This window comes from Polistes canadensis, unplaced genomic scaffold (genome assembly GCF_001313835.1).
Source record: "Polistes canadensis isolate GaletaPanama2010 unplaced genomic scaffold, ASM131383v1 scaffold_4, whole genome shotgun sequence".
Lineage (NCBI taxonomy): Eukaryota > Metazoa > Arthropoda > Insecta > Hymenoptera > Vespidae > Polistes > Polistes canadensis.
The window spans coordinates 2146196-2169279 of record NW_014569551.1 but is presented as its reverse complement, the minus strand read 5'-3'; the positions used below and the strand labels follow the sequence as shown (position 1 = coordinate 2169279).

At 32.0% G+C, this 23084-nt stretch overlaps 1 protein-coding gene across 3 annotated transcripts in view; it reads right to left on the bottom strand.

Moving 5' to 3' along the window:
- The window catches only part of LOC106787323, a 52542-nt gene that overhangs the window by 13038 nt on the left and 16420 nt on the right, over positions 1-23084 (bottom strand). The window contains exon 1 of one of the 3 annotated variants that reach the window (XM_014749600.1): positions 9646-9792. The exons of the other annotated variants lie outside the window; for them this stretch is intronic. The gene's annotated coding sequence lies outside the window, so the exon portion shown is untranslated. Of the gene's footprint in view, positions 1-9645; positions 9793-23084 lie in introns of those variants that run through there. 3 annotated transcript variants of the gene reach the window in all.

The window sequence follows — 23084 nt, the reverse complement described above, 5'->3', positions numbered from 1 at the left end:
AAAAACAAAATTGTACGCAGTATGTAATATTAAAATGCAACGTATGCAGACGTTATCCAGGGAATAATTTATTTACGAAAAGACGAAGAACAATCTCTTGGGATGGCATCAAGTAAGGTAAAAATTTATCCCGAAGGATCAATCGGATGCTGTACACGTCGTCCCGATCCCATGGACCAGACACCAACGTGCTTTTCGTGTTTTTCACTTCCGATCACGTATTGCCATGCGAAAAAAGGGGAGAAAAAGAAAAAAAAGAAGAAAAAAAAAAAGGGTTTTCCTGATTCAATCATTCTCATCAACGCCATATCTTTTCTGTCCGGTGTTATCTCGTGAGACTTGTACCCGATTCCGAGAATATGTTCCTACTTTTTATTTTCATCTCTTCTCTTTCGCATTTTACTTTCCTTCCATTTTAATCTTCGTTCCTTTTACAATAATTTTCATCATTCTCAATAAATAAAAATGATATGCAACGAAATATTATAGCATCATAATAATCATATTTTATTATCTTTTTGTTAATAGTTTATTTAATTAATTTTATGAGATAACAAATTTTCCAAACAATGCTCCGAGTATTTACAAATAACAATATTAATAATTAACAGCTAAAATATGTTTTATTTCTTTTTTTTTTAAATTTTAATAAGAAATATGAAATTGATGAAAGAATCGTATTATCAAGCCTTTATTTTAAGCCTTTTCCAATTTCTACGAACAAGTCTTCCATTAGGATAACCTAAATCCGCCGGAATTCGATTAACTATGCTAATTGTACCTGAAAGTTGTAACTATGTTAAATTCGTGGCGTATCCTCTAATTTCCTTTTGTCTTTCTTTTTCAACGCTAACACTTAATCTCTTTCTCTCTTTTATACTTCTAGTGTTAATCCACCATCTGCATAATGTTTCGACTAAACTTCGACTTTACAATGGTAGGGTTGTGTCCTATTAAATTCCCTAGAATTACTCTCTTCGATTTTACACCCTACAATTATTTTCTATTTTTAATATATCTCTAGCTTAGTATATATCACTCGTGAAAAGCATTACTATGATTAAATTCGTTTATGGGTGGATGATAAATCAGCCCCCCGTAACGTAATGTTTCGTTAATTGCATATATAATTTTCATAATAACAGTTAACAGATAACAACAAAATCGTTCTGTACGTTATTGTCCAATAAACGATCGTAATATTATGATGAAATCAAATAAAATTGTTCATTTTATCGAATATTTTGATAAAAGTCAATTTAAATAGTTACGAGATAGAAATAGTAGAGGAACGTTTTAATCAAGGTTTAAGTTTTCCCTTTGGTATCATTGTTATTATGGCATGGTACACTCGCGATAAATTGCAGAGGGTAGTTGCAGTAGCTTCGGCTAACCCTTTCAATCGTATACGACTAGTCCCCGTTTGGTTTGGCAAGCGTAGAAACGGACCACTAACGAGCTCTTGTTTCTAACTAATCGTCAAGCAATCGGCATTAGTTCAAACGGCTACTCTCGTTACCGATTAAATCCTTTCGTTAGTTTCCTTTTCGTTCTATTTGGCAAATTCGAGATCAAAGATGATTTGTTTTTTTATTTCTTCTTTTGAATAATTTCTTTTTAAAATTTATCATTTTGTTTTCGGAGAGTTTGGGGATGTTTTTTTAGAATTTTAATTCAGCTCAAATCAATCGATGGAATGTCGACAAAATGAAGAAATTTCTGATTTGATATTAAAGGTAACGCATTGAAAAAAAAAAAAACAAAACAGAAATCGGAGATTCCTGTTATTTCCGTTTCCACTTTAATTAGTTAACGTCTCAGAAAGCAACCAGGGAAGTTTGGCAAAAGCGCTTTGACAGGGTGCACCCAAATTCTGAAGGGTGGCTCGCATTACCTAGGGTAAAGTCCTTCCTCTACTTTATCTGTCCTTTGTGTGTGTGTATGTGTGGGGGGGAGGGTTTCTGTTCTGAACTTAAACGAGTCGTAGGGTGACGAGAACGAAATGACGAACGTATTAGTCGGGAGGGAAGTTTCAAGGTTTTATTTCTTCTTCTGTTTTTTACAAACTTGTCTTTAAAAATTATCCTTAACTTGACCGAACGCGTTGTATCATAAAAAGAAATGACTAACTAACCGGAAATTTCATTTTTTTTTCCGTAAGAAATTATGCATAATAAAAAGTGTTATGAATCTTTAATCAAACGCACACACAAATAAAATAGAAAATAAATTTACAATATATACAATATATAGTGTTGAAAATTCGTTCGAATAAATTTTCGATTATTTATTTCTATTTATTGAAATGTTAAATAAATTTTCTTGATTATATTATTAATATTTGTATTTATTAACCTTTCTTTGCACTCGAAAGTGAATCAATAAAATTAAAAATGAAACTTTCATTTTCAAATCAAAATTAGTTCGAATAAATATGAATATTAAAACTAAAAATAATCAATTATATAAATAAATAAGATAATAGTTATCTCTTTGTCTCTTTCTCTCTCTCTCTCTCTCTCTCTCTCTCTCTCTCTCTCTCTCTCTCTTGTTCTTTTTATTTATTTTCAAAATGGAAGTGAAGAAAAGTTTCTAACGCCTGTAAGATTTATCGACGTTTCAAAGTTAACATGACGTTAAAACCACGTCCACTCGACCGTCCTGAAAGCCAAGAGGAGTCTCTAACGTTGACGTACTAAAACATATACACACAATAAGGACACACATTTATGCACACACATACACACATATATATATATATATATATAATAGAAGGAGGAAACTTCTCTCTCGATTCTGTCAAGTTTATCTTTAGTGAATCGAGTCCGCTAACTTTCCACGCGGAACGAACTAACTCATCTATACAAGTATATATATGTTACCGTCAAAGCGGGAAATCAGTCATTGTTAGTAATTCCTCGGCATTGTTATCAACGTAAAGCACCTTCCAAAGAAGTCGGAAACAGAAGAATTCTTACAGTTTTTCCTAAGCATTGAACATAATACTTTGATATTTTATGGAATATCAAATTACTATTTAAACAACGTTGAAAAGAATAAATTCTCGGGCACAAGCACCCACAGCCATACGCAATATTTAGTATACTAGAAGTAAAAACTCTTTGAAAAGTTTCTGTATATATTTATATATATATACATATTAAAAATTAATTTATTTATAACTGTATCAAAATTTTCCAGTCATTTTTTTTCCCTTTTTTTTCCTTTTTTTAGACGAAAGCCAATAATTTTAGTAACGACATTTCATTTAGGGTAAGAAAATGAAAATAATTTTAGTCGCGAAAGATTTTGGATATATAGTTTTGTTTCTCTCTCTCTCTCTCTTTTCTCCCTTTTGCGTAGCACGTGCACTGGATTAAAAAACGAACGGAAATTATGGCGGTTCGAGCCCGGTGATTCCCTTTTCCCGGGCAAAGTCCCACGGGAGCCCATGTCGCCGGAAATAAAGGTGCCAAGCCGGTTTCGTTGAAGCATATACAGGGGGGAGGAGGAGGAGGAGGAAGAGAAATACAGAGAGAAAGAGAAAGAGAAACACAGTTAAAGCCACTGTCACTGTTACACGCTCGAAGTGCTTAGGTTCTTTTCGAAGGGGTGCCACAAATATATCTACCAACCCGTATCAACCCCTCTGCATGGCATCTTTTCGCTCCCAGTTATGAATGTGTTCCTATCACATCTCTTGTCTTTTTAACACGTTGCGATAATACGTAAGGATGCGTTTTTAAAACGTCAAATCGAACACGTTTAGAAATAAACATACATACATAAACAAAAATTGTAACAGCCGAAGAAAGCAACCCCTTTTTTTATTTAGTTTTTCTATCGAAACGGATTTTATTTTATTTCGTAATCTCGTTATTGTCATTTTCTTTTTTCTAAAAACGTTTTCATTTTAATTAAGGAATAAAATATATTAGGAAAAGGAAACATTTTCGACAATTTAGCTTGTCGATATTAATTCTTAAACACAAAATGAATTGATGATCCTTTTTAATATTTCAACATTTGTATTATATAATTAACACAATTTTATTAATATAGTTATTTTCTATATTTAATCGGGGAATGAGTATAAAGAAAGAAAAAGAAAGATATATTGTCGGAATTCCAGTAAAATCGTATCCCTTTAAACATGGGGAGGGAAAAAAAAGTTAGTAACACGTGCGGTACAGACACCAGACCACACGTGGTCGATCGTGCGTAACTGGATGAGACGATACATGTATACAGAAAGTGAGTGAGAGAGCGGGGGTAGTTGGGGGGAGGAAAATGGGAGAGAAAAAGGGCGTACATATTCAATTATCAACCCTCTGCTAAAGCGTGAGCAACTAATGGCATTGCCAGACAAGCGAGAACTTATAATTTGTTGGCTGGCCAGCCGGTGCACACAGGAAATCCCTGTGGATAACTTTGCCTGACTTTACTAAGAAGACCTTAACGATCATTTCTCTGTATGTGTATCTCTGTATGTGTCTATGCAATCTTTCTCAATGTTTTTATGTATATATATATATATTTGTTTGTTGGTGTACGAGTAAAAGAATTTTCTTATATGAAAGAGAGCAACGATTCGAATTTCATCAGACTCGTTGATTTGATTTAATTCCGAACTCTTACATTTTCATTCTTTCTTCTTTACTTATTTTTTTTTTTTGTTCTTTTATTTTCTATTTTCTACCTCTCCAATTATTTCGTTTGAAATCTTTTTTTTTTCCGAGGGCAGTAAATAAAACTGGAAGGTTCTCGAAAGAAAACTTGGATAACAACTTTTATACGAGATCTTTCCGAGATGTTCATTTCTCGTTAGACCATCTATTCATTTCTGATAAATATTTACTACAATATATATGTATATGTATCCTAAGAAATTATATACTTGATCATTTCTTTCCTCCTTTATGTTTCTATTGCATTGAATAAGGTCTTAATGTAATTAACAAAATTTGTTCATAAATGTAAAGGATAGAAAAAGAAAATTTGTAATAACTTTTTCAATCATATTTTATCGTTACTCGCAATTATTTTACCAATTTATTTTCCTTTAAATTATATCCACTAGCGAATTTATATTTACTTTGGAGAAATGTTGTGCCAACATCGAAGTATTTCGATGTTTGCGTTAGCCACTTTGGAAATAGAAAACGTTGGAAGTGGTAAAACATTTACACGTTTCTATTTGCGTATCGTGACGACGAGATTTTAGCGTGCATTTAGTAATATACATTTTTAGAAATGTTCAATTCCATTTGAAAGTAAATAAGTAAGTATAGTAGTTAATGCTTCGGTATATATAATAATATAAGACCATATAAACGCGAAAATATCTGCAACATATGTGAATAAAGTATAACGGTTCATCGGCACCACATTTTCACACAAACGAAACAACAAAAAATTTATTTCTTTTTTATTTTAGTGTTATGAAATAATATTTCTTATTGTTCTCGCGTCATATGATAGTAACATACATATATTTATACATTTGCATTTATATATATATAGATACGTTTGTAATCGAGTTGCAATGCTACGATAAATCGTATACACCGCAATATGTACATGTGTTTACATATGTCTCCCATGTATGAATATATAAATGTATGTATGCATCAAATATAACTCGAGATGTAAAAAAGATTAAAAAAAAGTATAAAGCATATACATACGAGTATAACCACTATAATTGTATTTGTCGGTCGGTTGACCGAATTGAAAAATGAGAAATTGTTTTTTTCTAACAAGTATTTACAATTAGTAATAAAACCATGAACCAATAGTTTTTTTTTTTTTCTTTTTTTAACCATCACTTACAGAATACCCAGTACATGCATACATGCATGCATACAATATATACATGTATTAAAATGAATTAAAAGTTCGTGCGTTTATTGTTTTATAAATTGTGTTAATTGACTGTATAATGAATTGTTTTTGTGTAAAATTTACTTTGGAAATGTTAATAAAAAAAAAAAAAAAAAAACGAACCCACGAACACTTTTGGTTCACCATAATATATATATACATGTATAGGCTTAAGTTAAAACGTCCAGACTATATCTTTCTTTCTTTATTTTAGTGTTTTTTTTTTTCCTAGCCCTTTTATTCCTCTTTCCCCCAGCCCTCCTTCACCCCACCTCAACCCGTTTCTCCTTTAAAGCCATCAGAGATAAAAAGAAGTCGCCCGAAGCGCGGACACGAACGAAAAGGAGGAAGATGCAAAAGAAGAACGCATCTCTACCCTTCACCTCTCCTCCATCCCTTTCTCCTCCTCCCCCCTCCTGTTCTTCTTGCTTTTCTTCCATCTCCTTCGAGGCAACCCCTTTCGTTTTTCTCTCCCAGCGAACTACTCCTTTTATTTCCCCCCCCTTCTTTTTTTTCCTTTTACTTTTTCTTTTTAAATCTTTTTTTTTATTCTTTCGTTTCCTTTCCTCACGCGTCCTTCTCCGGTAAAAAGTATTCTTCGCGAATCTTGAGACGAGAAGAAGAAGAGGAAGAAGAAGAAGATTTTTACCCCTCTGGCACGTGGACCGAACAAGAAACTGTACAAGCGTGCACAACGCACACATGTGACATTTTCTCTTTTTTTTTTTTTGTGTATCTTCTTCGGGATGCAAACATCAAATGGGAAAGGAATCGAAGAAGTGTTGAGAGAAATCGTATTCGAAACTTTTCAAATATATATTTAAATATATGTATGTATTTTTTTTTTTTATATATATATATATATATCTCTACGCGACGTTTCAAAAAGAAATATTTTAAATATTCTTATTAAAATAAATACTTGTTAAAATATATCTTTAAATATATTAAAAATATATTTTAGGATAATACGGACATTTGTAGAGAGAATTATTTTTATTACTAACTTTTAATAAAAAAAAAAATTTTAATGTGTGTAATGTATAACTTTAGATACAATTTATCATATTTAAAAAGTATTAATAATTATTTTATATGAGAATAGTCTAAGTTAAGAAGAAATTCATTGATTTTATGATTTATCTTATAATAAAATTATTTATTATATATCACGCGAAATATCTATGTATTCAAAATTATTTGATTATTTGAAAACAAATATATTTTAAATTATTTGTAATAGACAAAGAAATTATATAATATATAGGAAAAATTTTTGTTTTATTTAGATGAGAGTTATATTATTTTGAAAAATAGGAATAATCATTTAGAAACAACCTGTAGATAACTATAGTTATGTATTATGCATTCGACAAGTAGAAAAAAAAAAAAAAAGTTTCCAACTTTTCAATAGGATTTAGAAGCTTTTCGAGAATACCAAAAGGATCGGAAAGGACTCCATCTCAACCTCCTCCTCCTCCTCCTCCTCCTTCTCCTCCTTTTACCCTTTCTTTTCTTCTTCTCATTTCTTTCCTTTCAGTTGAATCGAAATTTTACGACAAGGAAGGCGAGACATCCAAGACGACAATGACGACGACGAAGACGACAACGACGAGGATGGGATCTTTCTACTTTTTTGTCCAACTTTCACGACTATTTTATTATCCTATTTTATAACTTTCTTATTTACGACATGAGTAACTGCCTATTAAAAGTACCAACTAACTTTAATTTTAAATGTTATCCATTAAATCAAGAAAAAAAAATACGATATTATAAATAAAGTAATAGTTAAATATAAAAATTGGCATTATCGTAGTAATATAGAAATAAAAATTTTTAAAAATATCTTTTGCGCTGTAATACACATTTTTCATACGACGTCAGTTAAATGTCCAAACTATAAAATTACTTTAACAATGAAATAAAAGAAGTATTAATTAAAGAAAAAACGATATTAGAAATAAAGAAACATTTATAACAACAAATTTACATTATTCTAGAAAAATAAGAAAATTAACGTATAGAAACACACACAAATCTCATATATTATATAATATTTAATAAATTTTCAATGTAGAGGGGATGGAAGTCGGTTAAATGATAGATCTGTTTCACTGTTATTAATAAAATAAAAGAAAAATATATCGAATCAAATAACTTTAACAAACTTCTGCCCCTTTCTTAACTTCGTTTCTAACATATTAAAAAAACAAAATAAATACAAAACAATAATTAAATATCTAATAAATTATCTAATTAAAAAATTGTCCATCCTTCTCTTAGAATAGAAAAAATAAATTAAAAGAAAAAGAAAAAGGAGGAGTAAAAAAAAAGAAATGATATCTTTTATTTATAATGAGCCCTTTTATACGATGTCAACTAAATGCCTGGTTCGTATCACTGCTAACAATGAAATAAAAGAGACAGAGAAAAAGAGAGAGAGAGAGAGAGATGCAAGCAAACCCTCGAGGAAAAGGAAAAGGGGTAATTGTTTCGTAAGAGACCATAGAACTAAGGGAGAAGAATAGCCATGACAAAGAGGTAGCTTTAGGTAGCCTAACTATATAGGATGCTCAAAAATTGAGACGATATCTTCTGTCCTTGGATTTAGGAAGGTTAGTCACGTCACTGTAAACGGACGTTCAAAGCTCGAATACTTTCGCAAACGTCCACTCTCTCTCTCTCTCTTTATATATATATATATGTATATATATGTTTTACTCTGAACTGAGAGAAGCGATAACACCCGCATGATCCTTAGACGAAGTACTTTCAACTCTCAGTCAGTTAGGGTGTCTCTCTTTTTTTCTCATTTTTTTTTTCTTTCGAAATGTGAAAGGGTCTTCTTCTTCCTTTTTTCTCTCTCTCTCATTGAGAAAATAACGTAAGAAAGATAGATCACTTCCTTCCCCTTCCCTTCCCTTCTTTTCTCTTCTCTTGGATTCAATTTTGTTTCTTTTTTCTAACAAAAGGAGTACCAAATCGACATGAGAGACACCTTTTTTTAATTATTTTTATTAAATATTATACTAATTGTATAGAGAGGGGGATTTATTACAGTACAAGTAGTATAACTCAATATTTAATCGTTTCCTAAAACCAAAAACAAAACAAAAATACGTAAGGATTAAAATATTTTCGCGCGTATTTTATCATTCCTCTCTCACATCTTTTTTCCTTCTTCTCCAAATTGTTATCACCGAAAGAGAATATAAACTGGATTATCGTTTTAAAAAAAGTACAAAATACTCGTTGCGTTTTCACCTTATAGATTTTTTGTTGTTGTTGTTGATTAATTCCTTTCCGCCCCCGGGGGAAGATGAAAAAACGTTGTATCGATGGGGGTGTTCATGTTGTGCGTGCCGACGAATATGCGCCAATAACAACAACAAAAAAAAATAAAATAGAGAGAGAGAGAGAGAGAGAGAAAGCAAAAAAAAAAAAAAAAAAAAAAAAAAAAAAAAAAAGAGGAAAACCGATGCATCGATGATAGAGGTGAAATAAGTGAGAAGGGTGGGATGGTTCGTGATGGCGTGCATCATCATGGTGGTGGCANNNNAGAAAGAAAAAAAAAAAAGAAAAGAAAAAAAGAGGAAAACCGATGCATCGATGATAGAGGTGAAATAAGTGAGAAGGGTGGGATGGTTCGTGATGGCGTGCATCATCATGGTGGTGGCATGGTGAAAATAAAGAGAAAGAGGAGAACTTTTGTAACGAGCTACACGGCAATTTGCAAATTACTTTACATTTTAAACTGACCGTAATGGCGAGAACCATGTATCGTCGTCCTTTTCCACTTTTTTTTTTTTCTTCCTTCATCCCTCTTAATCCCACCCCCGTCGATTACGCTCGCTCTGACCCTCGTCTTCTTTCTCGTTGTATTTTTTCTTTTTTTTTTCTTCTTTATTCGTACCTTTATCTTTCTTTATCACCACCAGTCTTTTAACCTTTTACTTTTTTTTACTTTTCCTTTTTTAGAATTTAATTTAATATTATTCTTATATCCCTTGTTCACTTCTATTTTTATTTTATTTCATATTTATATATCTTATATAATAGTTATTAATATTTGTTGTGTTTTCCGTTTTTACATTTTAAATCATCATTCTTTTTCTCCCTTAATTTTTGTTGCACTTTAAACCTTCTATTTTTGTCTTCCAATATTTTTTTCTTTTGTGTTTCGTTTTATGCATTAAAAAAAAACCTTTACTATTCCTACCTCTCTCTCTCTCTCTCTCTCTCTCTCTCTCTCTCTCTCTCTATCTCTCTCTCTCTATCTCTCTCTCTCTATCTCTCTCTCTCGGTACTTTTTTTTTTCCTGTTACGTTTTGTGTTTTAAGCCTCCTCCGACTATATCTATCTCCCTCTATTTCACTCTCTCTCTTTTTTCTTTTTTTTTTTTTTTCTTTTTTCTACTACTCCCTTTTAAGAGGAAATCAATTTTCCGAGCTTCGTCGTTTTAGAGGGCCAATCGTTTTGCCTGCAATTTAGTCTCGGAAAAAAGGACGAAAAGGGACAAACGAACGAACGAAAGAACGAACGAAAATATGAACGTGGAAAAGAGAATGAGAGAGAAATAGAGAGTGAGAGTGAGAGAGAGAGAGAGAGAGAGAGAGAGAGAGAGAGAGAGAGAGAGAGAGATAATACACCGATAAAGATAAAAGAAAATAGAAACATAGGAAGGAAATATATTCCTCGTTTCTTTCATCGCTTTCAGAAGTTTTCTTTCGCGCGTTAGGAAGACAGAAAGCCAGACGCGAAACAATTCAAACCACAGAGAAATTGAGGGACTGTTGGATGGAATAAGAAGAAGTCGAGGGGTGGGGGGTTGGTTGGTTGGTTGGTTGGGGAAAACGAAGGGACACATACATTCACAGACACATACAGAGAAAGAGAAAAAAAAATACCGTGTGCGAGAGAGACACAAGGAGCACGTAACGAATAGTGGGGTGGGGTGGGAGTTAGGAAAAGCTGGGATTGTTAGGGAGGGTGCTGAGGGTGGGGAGGTTGACGATGATACAGGGAAAAAAATCGACACACACTTACGTACCGTTACGGAAAACTACTTTAAGTTATTATAAAATAATGAAAAAATGTTTGCTCGATAAGTTTTTTAATAATAACAATGAAAGGGGATGAAAGGAATCAAAAAAAACAAAAGAAAACAAAATTATAAACAAAAGGAAAAATATTTTTTTCATAGACTCAAACAGTTTTTTCTCATTGATTCATCATCATGAAAGAACGAATAATATGATTTTTTTTGCACATTTGTATATGCATTTATGTGAATGTATGAATTTAAAGAAAAGAACAAAAAAAAAACTGAAACAACTCGTTGTCGGTGGGTATTACGAATAACTATTGAGAAATGTTCATTTAAAATTGTCAATTGACAAAATGAAAAAAGCAAAAAGAGGAATAATCGAGGCATAGGGGGATAAAAATATTGTAGACGAGAATGAAATTAAAAAAAAAAAAAAAACAATAAAAATAAAAAAGGAAAGGAATGAAAAACAATATTGGAAGGATTCCCAGCAATAAGCGTTTTAACCAATCGCACTTGCAAATAATTCGTTTTTGGTTCGAGAACCCTCCCCTCTGTGTCGTCCTTCGTCAAACGCGATCGGCTTTTTCGAGTCCCCACCTACCCCAATGTCTCCAACACAACCCACAACCCCTCCTTCCTATCAGCCCTTATTCTATACTCTTCCTTACCCTCCTCTCCCTCCCCCCTCCCCAAACCCTCTTCTCCTGTTTTATTTCTCGCAGTCAAACCATTTGAATTTGCGTTCAAGCAAACTTTGACAAAATCCCTTCGTAGGTGGTTGGTGCGTGCGTGCGTGCCCTTACGGGCTTATATATTCTCGTCTATTTACGAGAAAATCGAGAACCACTTCTTCTAACCATCTCACCCTTCCTCGATCCACCCTTCGTCAATCTTCCTACCACTCGGTAAAACGGAGTTATACATAGGGGGTGGGTGTATGGGGGTGGTGGAGGACTTTGGCGCGAGGTGATAGTCGGAGCTTGATTTTCGGGTGAGTTTCCATCCAACGGTGTCGAGTTGCGTGGTTCACCCAATCACAAAATAAGAGAAAGAGAGAGAGAGAGGATAAACGTATATAAGGTTAAAGTGGCATAAGAGAAAAGGGTTCGATTGAGCACCACTGTCTGTGGCAGGGCAATGGTGGTTGCCATGACGACACTCCGAGCTCTCGCCCCTAGCCAACTCCCAGATCTACGGGGTGCCACGATCGATGGGATTGAAAATATAATAATAAATATCTTTTTTAAAGAACAATTAATTATATTGTGTTTCACATAATGGATTGTTATACGATGCAATTATCATTTATACCGAATATTCTCAATGGAAATAAAATGGGGAATTTATTTTCTAAAATGAAGTATTTTTTAAGTATAAAAAAAGAACAAAAAGAAGAAGAAGAAATCAACCCCTCTACGCGAAAAATCCTTTCCACCTATTTTTCTATTAAGGATGAATCAAAAAGTTGCGTGCGTTTATTGTATTAGAAAATTTGTTGTAAACTGCACAATGGATTGTTTTTCTTTTCTTCTTTTTTTTTTTTTTTTATAAAATTTACTTTGGAAATATTGATAATAATAATAAAAAAAGAAAAAACACAAAACGCACAAACTTTTGTTTCATCCTAATAGAAAAAGGAAAAAAAGGGAAGAAAAATATCGAACTTATTTCGAACGCCTTTAAGATCTGTCGATGTCAAAAATTTCTTATAAAACGCGTCAGATTAAAGTAAACGTTATCCGAAAAAGTAAAGTACAATATACGTCGCGTTTGGACCGATAGAACATATTATTTTTACTCGTAGGTTAAATAAAATATACACTCGTAAATTCAATCGAGAAAAATAAGGCCAACGTAAGATGAAGAAGAAGAACGAGTAGTGAACAAACCTCCACTCTCCGCACCCCTCCCCCTCACCACCCCCCCGACCACTGATTCTCTCGTTACCATCAAATAAGAAAAACAAATCCAGCGCGTATACGCTCGGATAAAAATAATTCTGCAAATAAAACCAACAACTATACCAACTACACGTAATTTGCGAGACGTAACGACTAAAACGATGCCCAATTAAGAAAAAAAAAAAAAACAGAACAAATATCACGACGAATCGACCTTCTTAATTAGTGAATAACCTAAAAAAGCAAAAGAAAAAAAAAACAAAAAGAAAATGGCGAAAGAAGAAGTAAAAAAAAAAAAAGAAAAAGGAGAAAAATTCGTATCAGCTGAGTAGAAATAAAATCATAGGTTGTACATAAACTCCTTCTTCATTTAGGGGTCAACGCGCTTACTGAATGGAATCCCACGGAAATACGATTTGTGTCAAGGGAAATAAAAGAGGAAAAGAAGTTGTCGTAGTAGTAGTGATGGTAGTGGTGGTAGTGGTGGTGGTGGTGGTGATGGGGAAGGGGTTGAAGAATATATTCTATCCCGAGTGACGTAACGCAACCCCTAGCACGCGGATCCAACCAAAAGTGGAGAGAAACTTACACCCACGTATCTTAACCACCCCCTACTTTACCGACCCCTCTGTCCCCCTCTTCACCCTTATTCTCTCTAATCATCCCTTACCTTTTCCATTCTTTCCTCCTCTCCTCTCTCTCCCCCCCCCTCCTCCCTTGTTGCCACTATGTTTTCTTTCTATTTTTATTTCTTTCCTGTTTTTCTTTTTCACTTATGCGTTACCTTTTTTAACGTCACGACATTGTCAAACACGATGCGAATTTTGTATTCAAGAGGCAAACCGGGTACTAGACTGACTATGATCATCTACATAGTAATCGGAGGAAGGAATAGGGGATGATCCTCTTGTTTTCTCTATTTTTTCTCTCGCTCTTTCTCATTCTCTCTTATGATAGTCGAAGGGTGCTCTAATTTGGTAACTGGTAGACTCTACTACGGTCGTTGTCATCGTCGTCATCATCGTACTACTCTTAAGAATAAGATACTTAAGCTTTAATGAAGGTACAGTATGAGCTGAAATAATTTTTTATTTTCTTTCTTTAATAAAAAGAGAGAGAGAGAAAGAGAGAGAGAACGTATATGAGATTTATTGGAGCTCGAAGAACGCGATATTTTTGTCAAAGTAGTTTAAGGTAAGTGCGTCTAATATGGAACACCTGATTTCTTAAAAAAAAACAGCTTCTCGAGTGTGGAAATATTTTTTCTTTTTTTTTTTGTCAATGCAATTACTCTATCGGAACCATATTTGTTTGTTTGTTTGTTTTTAATTGTAATGATTGGACCTTTTGTTATTTTTTTTTCTTTTCATCATACTCGTTTAATTTATAATTCGAAATAATTAATGAATATTACTTGGATATTATAGGAATAAATATAAATGATATTTTGTCGAAGTATAATAAAAAAAACTATGTATATAAGTAATCTCCTTTCTATTTTATTATTTTAAGAATTGAACTCTCTTATTCTCTTCTTTATAATCTATTATATTTAACATTTTGGAACGTAAGGATTCATTAGTGAGATCCTTTGAACATGGAACCATGAAACTCTTACTAACATACGGGCATATGTATTATACGTATGTATATGTATATAATAGAAGTACCTAGCGTATTACGCTTGACTCTACAAAGATACCGCATTGCGCAAGGACCGGATTTATTGAACGTAGAAGGACTTTGAAATAGTATAAGAGGATATCTTTCTTAACTCTGGAATACAGGATATTAAAAGAATAAGTAAGAAAGAATAAAAAGAAAGAAAAAAGACATAATATAATAGATTAACGAGAAATAAATGAAAATATAAAAAAACGTTGAACGTTTAAACGACGCTAATGTTAAATTCATATAACTGTTTCTATAGATTACGAAAAAGAAAATTTAATTAGAAGAAAGAATGAAAAAAAAGCATAGATACATAATATATGCATTTATAAATAACAAAAATTGATAATGATCTAATTATATACAATATTTAATCACGCTAATGGCAAATCCTTCTATCTGTTTTTTCAAGATTAGGAAAAAGAAAATTTAATTAGAATAAAAAATAAATAAAGAAGAAATATAATAACATAGATACATATATATAATCTATACACATTTACAAATAAATAAAATTATATAATGACCTAATTTTATACAATATTAAATCACGTTAATGTCACATCCTTCTATCTGTTTCTAAGGATTAGAAAAAAGAACATTTTAATTAGAATAAAAAATAAAAAAATACATAGATACATATATAAATAAAATATACATTTACAAATAAAACAAATATATATACATACATATAATATATTATAATATAACGTAATTTTATATAGTTAAATCACGCTAATGTCAGATCTCTTCTACCACTTCGTAGATTAAAGAAAAAGGTTAGATTAGTAGTAGCATGTGTCAGAGCATGATCTAACGGAGAATAACGAGGAAGGAACGTTTATGTCGACACGGTGATAGGCAACTTGCGTGATGATGGTTTTGTAGCTAAAGGATTTATGTATATGTATGAATATGTGTATATAAATATATATGTGTGCACGTGTGTATGTGTGTGTGTACGTGTTACGTGTAGAATGTGTAAGAAGATACGAGCACGAGTTTCCGTATTAAAGGATCGGCGGTAGGTGAGCTCGAATTTAATCCTATCAAAACGATCCTCTAAATAGACGAGTTAGTTAGATTTACGTAGGGCTTCGTCGTCCTTGATTACTATAATCTAATCGACGCAGTAGTTCCATCCAGACGTTCCTATGGATTTGATATGTAAAAAAAATAAAAAAGAACAAATAAAAAAGAAATGAAAATTAGCGTGTTCCGCAAAAAAGTGTTTTATACAAATTCTTTTCAATCGATATATTATTTATAATAAATAAATATAAAAATTTTTACACAATTTTCTAATCGTCCGATTTTCTTTTCTTTTTTTCTTTTCTTTTATAATTCTTTTAAGTTACAACGAGAGACAATTGGGTTTGATAAAGTAAAAAGAAAAAAAAAGATAAGTTAACCACGATAAATTAGATAAGAGTCACTTCCTTCCTATGAGGAAAGAAATTTTTACAAAAATAAGTTACAAAAGTAGATACCCAATTTGAGAATCTCTCTACTTCAGGAATTTTAATTAGTTACTAAAGTTTGCCCTTTCCACCTTTCACCCCTCTCTCTCTCTCTCTCTCTCTCTTTCTCTCACTAACTTGTTTTTCAAAACAATTTCTATCCCTTTCCACCCTTTCGAGAAATTCGAAGGAAATTCGTAGACGAGTAGAAGAAGAAGAAGAAGAAGAAAAAGGAGAAGAAGGAACCACCCCTCGGTTAATCCGATTTTCTGCCTCGTCGAATTTTCCATGGTGATAATTTCATTCTTCTTACTCGAAAACACAAAAGACCATTTTTATTATTTATAACTTTTTCAAGAACATTCGTTCATATATTATATTATATTTTACACGTGTAAAAGAAAAGAAAAAAAAAAGAATCATTCTATTAGAAAATCAAATCCATTCGAACGTGTAACATGTTACTTATGAATATGAATCACGTTGTAACAAATAATACTAATCATCCCTCATAATACGTATATCGATATGTCGAATGGTATTGTAACCATTGTAGAAAAAAAAAAAAAAAAAAGAAAAAGAAAAAAAAGAATCAGACGACTTTTTCTTTCTTCGGATAGGTCGAGAAAGAAAATCCCTTTTCTCCCTATCCTTTTTTTGTCCTTTTCATCCTTCTTCTTCTTCTTCTTCTTTCCCTCGTCGACCCTTATTATCGTAGTCCTTTGTCATCAACGGTCCAAAGAGGGGGGGAGGGGTAGAAATCTCAAGAGAAAAAGAGTAAGAACAGGAGGAGGAGTAGCAGAAGAAAGAATAAAATGTAAAAAGAGAACAAGACATGGGGAGAAAAAAAAATAGAAATAATAGAAAAAAAAATTGTCATTGTAAACGCCTTAAGAATAATAATTCCATTCTCGATCGGTATTCGTTCAGGCTCGTTAAGGGATGGTACAATAAAGTCGTGTGTCATTGTTCGAGCAATTTTTTTTCTCCAGCCCCCTCCCTCCCCGCACCCCCCCCCCCACTTCCATCCTTTTTATCTTTATTTAACTCTCGCGTTATTATCAACACGGGGTTGGGGTGAAAAAGTGAAGAAAGGAAAAAGAAAAGAAACATTTAGAACGAAATACTTTGTTTTTATGCAACAACCTTGTTGTATATTCTTCTTTAGTTATTTTTTTGTTAGGAAAGGGTGGAGGAAGGAATAAGTATTCACCACTCTTCTGGACCAACGAGAAGAATTTTTCTTTTCCGTTTTATTTTATTCTGTTCTTTATTGTACTGTTCTGTACTCTTTATTCTTTTCTTGTTACTTCTCTTTAATTTTACAACAGATTCTAGGTTTACACCGAGTTTATTATTTTTTTTCCTTTTTCTGTTTTTTTTTTGTTTATTAAGCGACCATCAACGACTCATTCTTTTTAATTTCTTTTTATTTTTTTTTTTTTCCATATTATATCACACAATACGATGGAATGCAACCGAATTGTTCTACGTTTAGGACGATCTTTCCCTTTGAGTGAATAGGGAAGAAGAAATCAATTCAAATATACTGGAATGAATTAAACGTGTTTTAAAACTGATTTCATTTACACGTTTTTTATTCCGATAAAAAGAAACTTCGATATCGTATACGTGTAAATTTAAATTATAAATCTAATGTGTATGTACATAAATAATTAAAAAAAAAAAAAAAAAGAAATACATTGAAATACGCAAAGGAACTTGATTGATTTTTTTTTTTATATATATTTTTGAAATGAAAATTCTTTGGCGAGGATAAACGTTAAAAAATATTTGTTACATAAATGTGTACGATTTTTAATGACTGACGTTTCCTGTGTGTTATATAATATACTGTTATATTATTTATTATATATTATTCTCGTATATGCTTAATTCATTTGTTATAAATAATAATTTTAAAGTAAAACTCACAGATTAAATATGTAATTATAAAATAAATATTAATATATTTATTTCAATATAATATAATATTATTTATATTAATTAGATATATTCCATGTATTATTTTTTTTTTTTACTTGAAAGTTCGAGATTAAAAATGAAATAAAAAGAAAATAAAAAATAAAAAAGAAAAAATAAAAAAGGGGTTAAGATTGAAAAAGTTTCATGATCGTTGAAACACGAGTTGAATGGGAAAAAAAAAACACCTAATCGGTCATTATTGGCCTTCAGTACAAACTGAGAAAACGCGTATCGTGCAGATTCGATGGGAATGTTTTCGTGCTACGACATCCTTCGCATAAATAAAGGGACGCTCGTTCGTCCTTTATCCGGTATTCCAAAAGACGAAGAAAGAAAGAGAGAAAAAGAGAGAGGACAGGTACAGGACATGCCGTTATCGTTCGTTTGGTTAGCTGCAGGACGAAGGACGAAGGATAGCATACCGCCCACGTTTCGATTCGAGCCATCAGGTAATCGATTTATCTCGTTGCTTCCTCGTTCATTCAATTTTCCTACTTGCCTAACTTGTCGTACCATTTTTTATTTCGTTTACGACCAAAAAAAAAAAAAAAACAGAAAAGAAAGGAATTTGCACATGTTCGTAATGTTATATTAAATTTATATAATATTACTCACATTTTTYAATTTTTCTACTTGCTTAATTTGTACCATTTTGTTTTAGTTTATAAAAAGAGAGAAAACAAAAAGAAATTTGCAAGTTCGTAATCTTATATCAAATTTATATAATATTATTCACATAATAGAATAAAACGCGTGTTGTTTTAATAAAAAAAAAAAAAAAAAAAAAAAAACAAAAACAACAGAAAAGAAAAACAAATTCAATCAACTTTTAAATAATTTCAACGTTGTTGTTAATATATATTAGAAATAAAATTTGCATTGTCACCTATATCCATTGTTATAATCCGAAACGAATCGAGAGGAAGATGAAAAATATCCTATCGTAAAATCGTGATAGGAATGATAAAAATACTGGACCAGTTTAGCCCATAAAAGAGGAAGTGGGGGGAGATACACATAAACGATTTATATCGGAAGCTCGTTCGTGTCGATTGAAAAAGTTATGAGTTCACGCGAACCCTCTTCTTGCAACAGAAAAAGGAAAAAAGGAAGGAAAAAAAAATGACGCGAGTAAAAAAGTAGATAGATATACTAAAAAGCAAAACAAACCAAAAAAAAAAAAGAAAAAAAACGAAGTGAAGAGATAGATAGAGTGCAAAGTAATCACGAAAAATATTCCAATTTCCCGTTAAGGGGTTGATATCAATGAGCCGTCAATACATTTTCCCCATACAGCCAGTCAGTCACAGTATATACCTTCGAAATCTTATCTAAAAGCTATGTGTACACTGAGATCTGATTTCTGTTTGACGGTGTTTCCCAATTTATATCACGTTGGTTGAAAATATTTTTCTGAAAAGAGGAAAATCCGTCACCTGAAAAAAAAGAATGAAAAAAAAAAAAAAGAAGGAGGAGGAACGCGAAAAGAATTTTTCTCATCCGTTCTCTTCTTTTCTCACCCTTTTTCTAAAAAAAAATCACCTCCGACATCTCCCACCATCTCTAAATTCCAATTCCTGTTTTTCCCTTAGGTGTATAGTTGACTTCTATCACACTTGAGATCCCGATTCGTTATCGAGGACGACGTTTTTCCCCAAAACTAACACGACCAAGGCTATACATTTTCTTCTTCTTCTTCTTCTTCTTTATCTTCTTCTTTTTTCTTTTACGTTAAAGAAACGAGATTGGTAAAGGTCGAATAAATAAACGATGCATCAACTCCGAAGATTTTCGAGTATGTATCTCACATTAGATGTAAGAAGGAATGAGATAGATGAATTGAAAGGGGAAAGAAAATAAATCAAGGGAAGATAAAATCAGTATACATCAATTTTTGCATGCCCTACTTTGAAATATTTTTTATATAAGGATATAGGAATTATCATCAATTTTTATATTTCCTACTTTTTCTTTCATATCGAATAAACTAAAATCCCGTTAGAGTTAATATTATACGACAATTATTGACTATTTTACTCGAGTAAAACAAAATTTTACTTAAAAATTAATAAAAGAAAAAAGCCAAATTGACTTTCGAATCTTTTAATTTATAATATCATTTCTAATAAAATAAGCAAATACATATATATATTATAAAATCATTTATAATTTAATAAATCACTTATAAAAAAAAAAAAAAAGAAACAAAACATCATGCGCATCATATTAAGAATTCTATTGATGTAATCATGCAATAAACTTTCGTAGAAAACGAATAGTCATTAAATAATACAATTTAAAAGTTAGTATAACCAATTAAAGAACACCCAGTATACACATATTTTTTACGCAGGTGTGTCTACCTATCTAAGATGCAACCAGGAAAAAAAGAAACCATGTGGGAGAGAAGTAAAGAAATAAATAAAGAAAGAAAGAAAGAATCGTAGTGTGTGGAGAATGTTTCATCGTTGGATCGATCGTGAACGGAAGAAGGGGGTGGGGGAGTGGGTGGGGGAGGAGGATAAGGAGGAGGAAGAGGAGAAACTCGCTCTCTTGGAATCAATTTGAATACGAATATATTCCTCCCACTGTTCGTCTTTGTAGAAAAGGGGGAAGAGTATCGTACACGCGACAAGAAAGCAAAAGAAAGCAAGAGAAAGAGAAAGAGAAAGAGAAAGAAAAAGAGAAAGAGAGAGAGAGAGAGAGAAGGATGCAATAAATAATAAGCGGGACCACCGAGCCGATCAAGCCGGTGCAAGGTAAATAGTTCGAGTATCTATATTTAGAATCCAGCCTCCGGACCGTTGCATTATGCACCGTAAATTTCACGCTCCAAGAGGTTTTTTAAACTCTGTTCATACGGTAAACGGCACGCTGCAGTGTCACTTTTCTCGTTAAAATCATCAACGAGACTCGTTCTTACTTCTATCATCCAAGTTTTCTTTTTCCCCTTACCCAACGATTTATTATTCTTGACAAATCATTCGATATGCATTCATTCATTCATTCATTCATTTATTCATTCGATTATTCGTTCGATCTCAAACTTTTTCTATTATTTTCCATTCGTTTTGTTAAATCTTTCCTTCAAAAAAGAAAAAAAAAAGAAAAGAAAATAGTAATGATTAGATTCCGTACGTCAAAGGGAGGTTTACTTAACGAACCTGTTAATGAGCAGGTATATATATATATTTTTTTTTATCGTGACCCAGGTAGAGTAGACCTTCAACGAGTTTTCGGTTTAAACTAATGTAAATTCTATGAAAAGGGAAGGTTTAAAGCAATTATCATAATTAACGAGTGTTAACTCTCGCAAATGTAATCCCGTTTTGATTCGTACGAAGATATCTGCCCCTTCTTCCCTCTCCCCACCACAATACTTCAATGTTTATATTTTATTTTTCTTTCTCATTCTTTAATAAACACATTCTCTTTGAAACGTGATTTTTCTATTCTTACGTGTGTGTTCTTACAAATAAAAAAAGAACCTGCTCGGTACGCTTAAATAATAATACACACACAAACACACACACTTTCTTTCTTGTATACAAACGTACGTATCATACACATAGACAGAAAGAAAAAAAAAAGAGAGAATAATTTTCAGTTCCACTTTACTTTATTCGTCATGTTCGAGTTTTGAGAAGGTTTCCGAAACGAGCACGAGCTCGGGCTCGAGTAGCAAACGAATGAGCGAGCAATTAAACGACACGGAGAAACGACCTTGACATATTTAAACGTACCACCACCACTACTACCACCACCAACACAACCACTATTATCACAAGCATCACCATTTGGAGTTTATAATGAACTATCCTTTGAGGGATTTTTCCTTATTCGTAAAAAATGTTGACTTTATTCTCAGTAGAGTAGTACAACTATCGTTTTATTCATGGTATTTAATCCAAATAAGTCAGATGAAACGTTTCTTTTCAACGTCTTACGTCTTTACGGTTTTCTTTTTTAGCTTTCGTCGTTGTAAAATGGTAATAGTGGTGGTGGTGGTGGTGATTGTGGTAGTTTTTTTCTTAACGTTTAGTTCAATCTACGATGTTAAGCTTGACCTCGAACGAACTAGCCTCCATTTTTTTTCTTTTTAAAACATCTACTAGATACAGATAAAGAGTTTTCAGTTTTTTTTTTTAGGGATAAAAAAAGAAAAAGAAGAAGAAAAAGAAGAAGATGAAAGGGAAGGATGGAAGAATAAAAGTTTTGACTCTTTTGAAGTGAACTTAACCAAAGTTACGACTTATTTTACCTAGTTTTATATTCTATAGATTAAAATATATAACATGATTTATTAAATTGGTATCTTTCTATGATAATAATATGTAAAAATAGTTTTGACCTTGTTTTATTTTTATTTCGATGATAAATAATATTAAATTCTCATAAAATTTACTTTCACATTTTTAATTGTATGCGCCAAAAATATGAATAACAATAATTAAATTCTTATTATTTATTCCTTTTAATAATAAAGCTCTTATTATGAAATAACGAATATTATTTTTCCGTAGAATAAATTGTCACGAAACTTAATTTAGTAATAGTTTATACGTTTGCGTGAAGAAACTATCTTAACGAGCGTGTCTGACAGAGCATTCCATATAATACCAATGAAGAAGTTCTAATGTATGTGTGTGTGTGTGCACGACCACTGTTACCAACCTGATGTATATCAAACGATATGCACGGTCACGCTGCCGACACCGAGTGTGTATAAATTATTATGCGATGCAATAGGAACGTAAACCAGACATCTACGAACGTATTTCGCGTTTCATTACCCTCTACCACCCCCACCACCACCACCACCTCATTGTACCTGTCCACCTCTTCACGCGCGAATAATCGCTAAACGATTCTACGAACCGAAACAAACCCCGAACATTATACTATTTTAAATTATCGATATCAAATAATATATTCCAATCGATAATATTCGATTGATCGGAGAAGAGACACAAAAATAATAAAAAATAAAATATTGGATTGGCAACTAAGTGAGTGCGATTACTTTAATAAAAACCTTTCTCTCTCTCTCTCTCTCTCTTTCTTTATCTATATATCTATATATCTATCTATCTCTTTGTATAAATAACTATTTATGTAAATATATATATA